The sequence below is a fragment of the Tupaia chinensis genome, unplaced genomic scaffold (assembly GCF_000334495.1).
Source record: "Tupaia chinensis unplaced genomic scaffold, TupChi_1.0 Scaffold143859_1, whole genome shotgun sequence".
NCBI classification, from domain to species: Eukaryota; Metazoa; Chordata; class Mammalia; order Scandentia; family Tupaiidae; genus Tupaia; species Tupaia belangeri.
Window position 1 is genome coordinate 12,891 of NW_006203710.1, and position 5,446 is coordinate 18,336.

Sequence of the window (5,446 nt, forward strand, 5' to 3'; positions counted from 1 at the left end):
TGGATTTGGCAGCTTGCTTTCTCACTTTCCCTCTCTCTCTCTGTCTCTTCCAGGTGAGTGCATGTGCCCTCTAGCATGTTAAAAAATAATAATAAATAAATAATTAAATAATTCTAAAAACACAAAATTAAGAATAACAAAATTAAATAAATAATTCTTTTTTGGGAGAGGTTTTTGCCCTAAGGTATGTGTGATCACTGGAGAAAGACACAGTTGTAAGGAAAGCAAGAAATCACCCCCACATGGGAAATAGCTATGCCACAGTCCCTTCTCCTTCATTCTCCCAGGATTCTGGGCATGCATGCACATGTGCCAGGCGTGACTTTCAAGCTACCAGGTCCGGGACTCGAACTATGCTTGGCAATGTGGGAGTCCAGTGATGTACCTGCTACACCATCTGCTGGTCCCAAATAAATAATTCTTTTCTTTAAAAAGAAAAATCTACCACCTGTATCAGGAAATAGAATATGTTTTCAAGAATATCAGTCTCTCATTCTTAGTTTTGTCTGAGGCTCTTTTGTGGGTTGAATTGTATCCCCCCAAAAGATATACTGAAATTCAGTGTCTTATGATGTGACCTTATCTGGAAGGTAATCACGTTAAAATGATGTCGTTGAGACCTAGCTGCAGTGGCATAGATGGGAGGGTGCCCCTGCACAATGCTGGAGACAAATGGGAGGACTGGGGTTGGACCCTGGGTCAGCCTAAACATGCAGGTCACATGTACCTATGATCCTGGTTAGCTAGGATGCTGGAGAAAAGCACTGTGGTGAGGTGAGACACTGTTGCAGGTACATCTCTCTCATAAATTAAAAAAAAAAGAGATAATTCAAGAGGGCCCTGTCAGTACAACTGGTGTACTTATAAAAAGAGAGCATGTAGATATGGAGACATATAGGCATATGCATGCATGCACGCACGCACACCCATATCCACATATTATTTCTTCATTTGGTTTTCTAGCATTTCCATGTTTGTGGTAAAAGTTTCAATACATTTTTTTCCCCCAATTTGCAGTGGGGCAGATGTCACACTTGTGCAACTTTAATTAAAGTCCATTCAAATCTTAGAAGAACCAGACACTTATCTGAAGGAAACAAAGAATTGCTTATACCTTCACAGTGAGGATTTCTTTGTTGAAAGTTTAGGAGATAAGGGCACAATCATGGTGGTATGCACTGCTAAGATGATGTACTTTGCAGGTTTAATTCCCTGGGTTCAATTCCCAGACCAACTTAAAAAGCCAAGCACCATAGCATGTGTCTGTGGTCCCAGAGGCTGGGAGGCTGAGGCAAGAATATCACAACACAGCAAGACTGTTTAAAAAAAAAAAGTTAGAAAGTGGAGAGCGGGTTCTTGGATTATGTTCAGAAAGGTCCATGTTAGCAGGCTTCTATCAATGGTGGTGACCAAGAGCAGGGGCAGGCAACTGCTTCTGGAGGAGGGAGAGCCTTATGCAAAATGTGTAGAATTCACCAGAAACTCGCTTAAAGCCAACTTTTACCAGGATCCAGCTTTATAAATAAGCTTGTTGCTTCTGAGTGCAGAGTCTTCTCATCAACACTTTGAACCTTACAGGAAACAAAATATTTCCTTCCTTCAACTTTATCAAGTTGGCTATTTATCACAACAACAGAACAAAGGGGAATAGGTCTGCAGAAAGAAAGAAAGGAAAACAAAATCAGTTTTTGTAGAGTTGGATAACCCTGAAAGATGCTCGAGTGCATGACAGGGGTGGACATTTATGACACCTGAGGCCAACGAGCAATGACTGCCTGAAATAAAGCACTCCTTCGGGGCTCCGGCACCAACAGCCTCTCACGCCCCCTTTCTCCCAAGCACCGCTGCTCTTGGGTAACTACTGGGCATATAGTCCAGACTACTTTTCTAGGCTTGGTTCACACAGATCCCTTTGAACTCTTGAGTTCTTTGAGTAGATCCTCGTTTTTATGAAGTTAGCTGTTTCCAGGAGCCATCTTCACATTTCTTCATAAACTGGTCAAAGAGGAGTCTTATGTCTTGACTCCAGCTGGGGTTAGGGAGAGCAAAGTCTACAAGAATGTGTTTCTCAGAAGAAAATTACCTACCTCAGTGTGGGTCCTGGCTCACTGACTGGCAGCCACGCCCCTCCCCAGGGGCCACGCAGGGCCCCCAGCGTGCGCAGGCGCGGGGCGCAGCTCCTCAGCATGGCTCCGTGTGGCGGCGGCGGCGGGCACAGGGATGTCGCGCAAAGAAGGGATGCTCCATCAGGCAGGCCTACTCCCTGTCTGCCTGGCGTGAGTTGTAAGCCACCGGGTCCGGGACGCGAACCGCGGTCCACTACGTGGGAGTCCAGTGACATAGCCATTATGCTAACTGCTGGTTCCCAGAACTGGGAGCATTTCTGATTGCAGGAATTTCAGAACTCTCTCTGTGACGCCAGAGGATAACATCTTTGCTTTATTTGCAATTGAGCTGGCCAGGTTCCTGAGGGCATTGAGTACTGCATGCTGGATGGTCACATTGCCATCCTCCACGTGTCTGTCCAGTAAATCCATAAGCTTTTCTACAATTTTGTTGTTGACCATATGAATACAATTTCAATCATTTCTAGCAAAGCTGGCAATGGCCAGTGCTCCAGCAAGCTGTAGCTGGTGTTTATTTGATGGAATCCAGGGAAGTACCCCTTCAAACACATTGCCTTTTCCTCCTTCAAATAACTTCTGCATGGATTTCTCTCCAAGCAGTAATAAAACCATTAAATGTGAACCAGTTTTGAGTTCGGGAATTTCATACTCTGTCACAATCCACCTTCTGCTGAACAATCTTTAATAGACACTCGGCCAGGCCTGCTTCAACCAGCTGTAGCTTAAGAGCATCATTTTCTGCCAAAGGAGCAAGGACTTCAAAAATCATTTCTCTCTTATCATGTTCTATTTGCTTCTTGAAGAACTTTACCAGTTCTTCAGCAATGTTTGTGCTGGAAGACTGTTCTTTACTTGACTCAAGTTCTACTAAATTACCAAAGGAAACAAGACACATTTCTGCAAGACCTGCATCTTAGCAGTGGATACCCAGTCATTTCACTAAGGAAGGAATGACACCCATATTGATAAGCTGAGCTTTCCAGTAATTTCACTAAGGAAGGATTGACACCCATATTGATAAGCTGAGCTTGAAGGGAAACTTTCTCATTGCTATAGTTCTTCAGCATGCCACAAAAGACAGTCAAGAGCTTCTCATTGGTGGGATCTGTTACACTGCACAATGAACTTAAATAATCATTTACAATCTGTGCACCACTTGCTTGGCCAACTGCACTTCTGCCCTCATGGCTATCATAGCATATGTTTCCTAGGCCTCTGCGTAGTTGAAGCAGCACTTACTGGTCTTTGCTATTTAGTAACTGCACCAGTAGTGAAATCAATCTAGCATCCACACATGGAACTCACATAAATTCATTTTTGGCTACTTCTGCTATGACGTTAGCTACTTTGACTGTACAGGGAGACTGGAGAGTCAATAGATTTTCAAACAGCTGAAGTATTCCACTTCCTTGGAGCTTTTCACTTGTTTCTGTATTATTATGACCCAGGGCTTGCAGCAGACAATCCAAGCATCCTTCTAAACTATTCTGTCTTGTTGACAGCTCTTATCTTCAGTTTCTTTAAGGTATCACTGAGATTATCTTACATAATTTTTTTTCTTTTTCCTTGTTGACTCCTGTCTTCCAATCTAACTTCAAATGTCATCTCAACATACTTGAGGATAACTCCTAGATCTTTGAAATCCTAACTCCATGTTCCTCCCAGAGGGCGAGGAACCAGCAGGGCAAGGAGAAGGGCTCTGGTGCTGGTAGTGTGACTCATTGCCCTCTACCTCACTCTCTTATGTGCAAGCAGGGAGGGACCTGCAGGGAGTGGCCGCTGGGGAGGAGCAGCTGGTGTTGCAAGTGGCACAGTGTGGCCGTGGCAGGGACCCACAAGATTTTTACTTCAGTAAACTCAAGGCTTACTTTTTTTCTATGCTCACTTGCTGGATCACTATGTGGCAAAATTAGAAAGTGGCCACCAAATTCTTCCCTATTTTCTACAGTCTGATTTGAACATGATAACCATGTTTGACTCCAGCTTTTTCATCTATTATGCTGTGTATGTGGTGGCTAAAGTGTTTTATAAGATGCTTTTGCAGAAAACAGAAATGAGATCTTCTGGAGATGAAGACCAGCCTATTCTCCCCTGGCAGATAAACACCATTCACAAGCACCGATAGTATTTGGAGGTATTTCCTCTTCTTTTCTTTTTCTTCTTCTTCTCTTCTTCTTTTCTTTTCTTTTCTTTTTTCTTTTCTCTTCTTCTTCTTCTTTCTTCTTCTTCTTCTTTTTTCATTCTTTTTCTCCTTCTTCCTTTTTTTCTTCTTTTCTTAGGTTTCTGTTATAAGACACATGCATTCATCAGAGAGTTAAAGGGAGGGAGAAAGTGAAACATTATCCTCAAAGTCGGTATGGACACAGAGCAATTCCTACTCCTCCATTCTCTTCCTGGGATTTTGGGCATGCACACACACATGCCTGGCATAGACCTGTTTGCTGCTTTATTTGTGTTTCTTGCCCAGAGTCAGGTATTTCAAATCATCAAACAACTATGAAATATATAACTACACTGTTAGTCCCTATTATTGCTCAATAAAAATGAAACTACTATTAGAAATAAAGCATAGGGACCAGCAGGTTGTGCGGTGATGAAGGCCCATTGACCCATGTGGGCAATTGCAGTGTAATTCCCAGCCCTGAAGCTTGAAGGTTACATCAGGTGCATGTTCATGTGTGCCCAAAATACCAAGAGGAAAAGGGAGGAGAAGAGATTGTGGCATAGTTACCCATGCCTGGGGAGTGATTTCTCATTTTCTGTCTTTCTGTCTCTCTCATGAGTACATGTGCCCTATAGCAAAAATCTCACACAAAAACACAAATAAAAATGAAGCATAAAACACCATTATTCTTAATTCACATGTTCATTGTTTTGATATATTTATTTTATAAATACTATTCTACCCCTTTATGTGTAATCTGTTTTTGGGCCATGCTCATTCTATTAGGCTCAACTGTGAAACTATTTCCAGTGGACACCCTTGCAGTTTGTTGCTGGGTAAGGTAGTGTCAATCTTAGATCTCATACTGGACCATGCTAGTCATAAAATGGAGGATGTGTATTCAACAGAGCTACCTGTGGTGCCTTAAACTTTGAATCTGACTTTTACTGCCAGATGATAAATAGGTAAGTTATTAAGAAAATATTTTATAACTTTTTCAACCAAGCTTAAACATCTGTGCAAATAAGTACAAAGAATTGAATAATATCAGAATACCACACTTTGAAATATATTACAGGAAGAAAAATAAACACAGTTTAAAGACTGAAAACTCAACATTCTAATACATTTCACATTTGGGCATCTCAAAATTTGC

The 5,446-nt window shown here is 42.0% G+C and overlaps 1 pseudogene; it reads right to left on the bottom strand.

Annotated features, from left to right (window-relative positions):
- Nucleotides 1-3,674, bottom strand: part of LOC102478137 (rap1 GTPase-GDP dissociation stimulator 1-like) — an 11,273-nt pseudogene extending 7,599 nt beyond the window's left edge.
- Between the last annotated feature and the right edge of the window lie 1,772 nt (nt 3,675-5,446).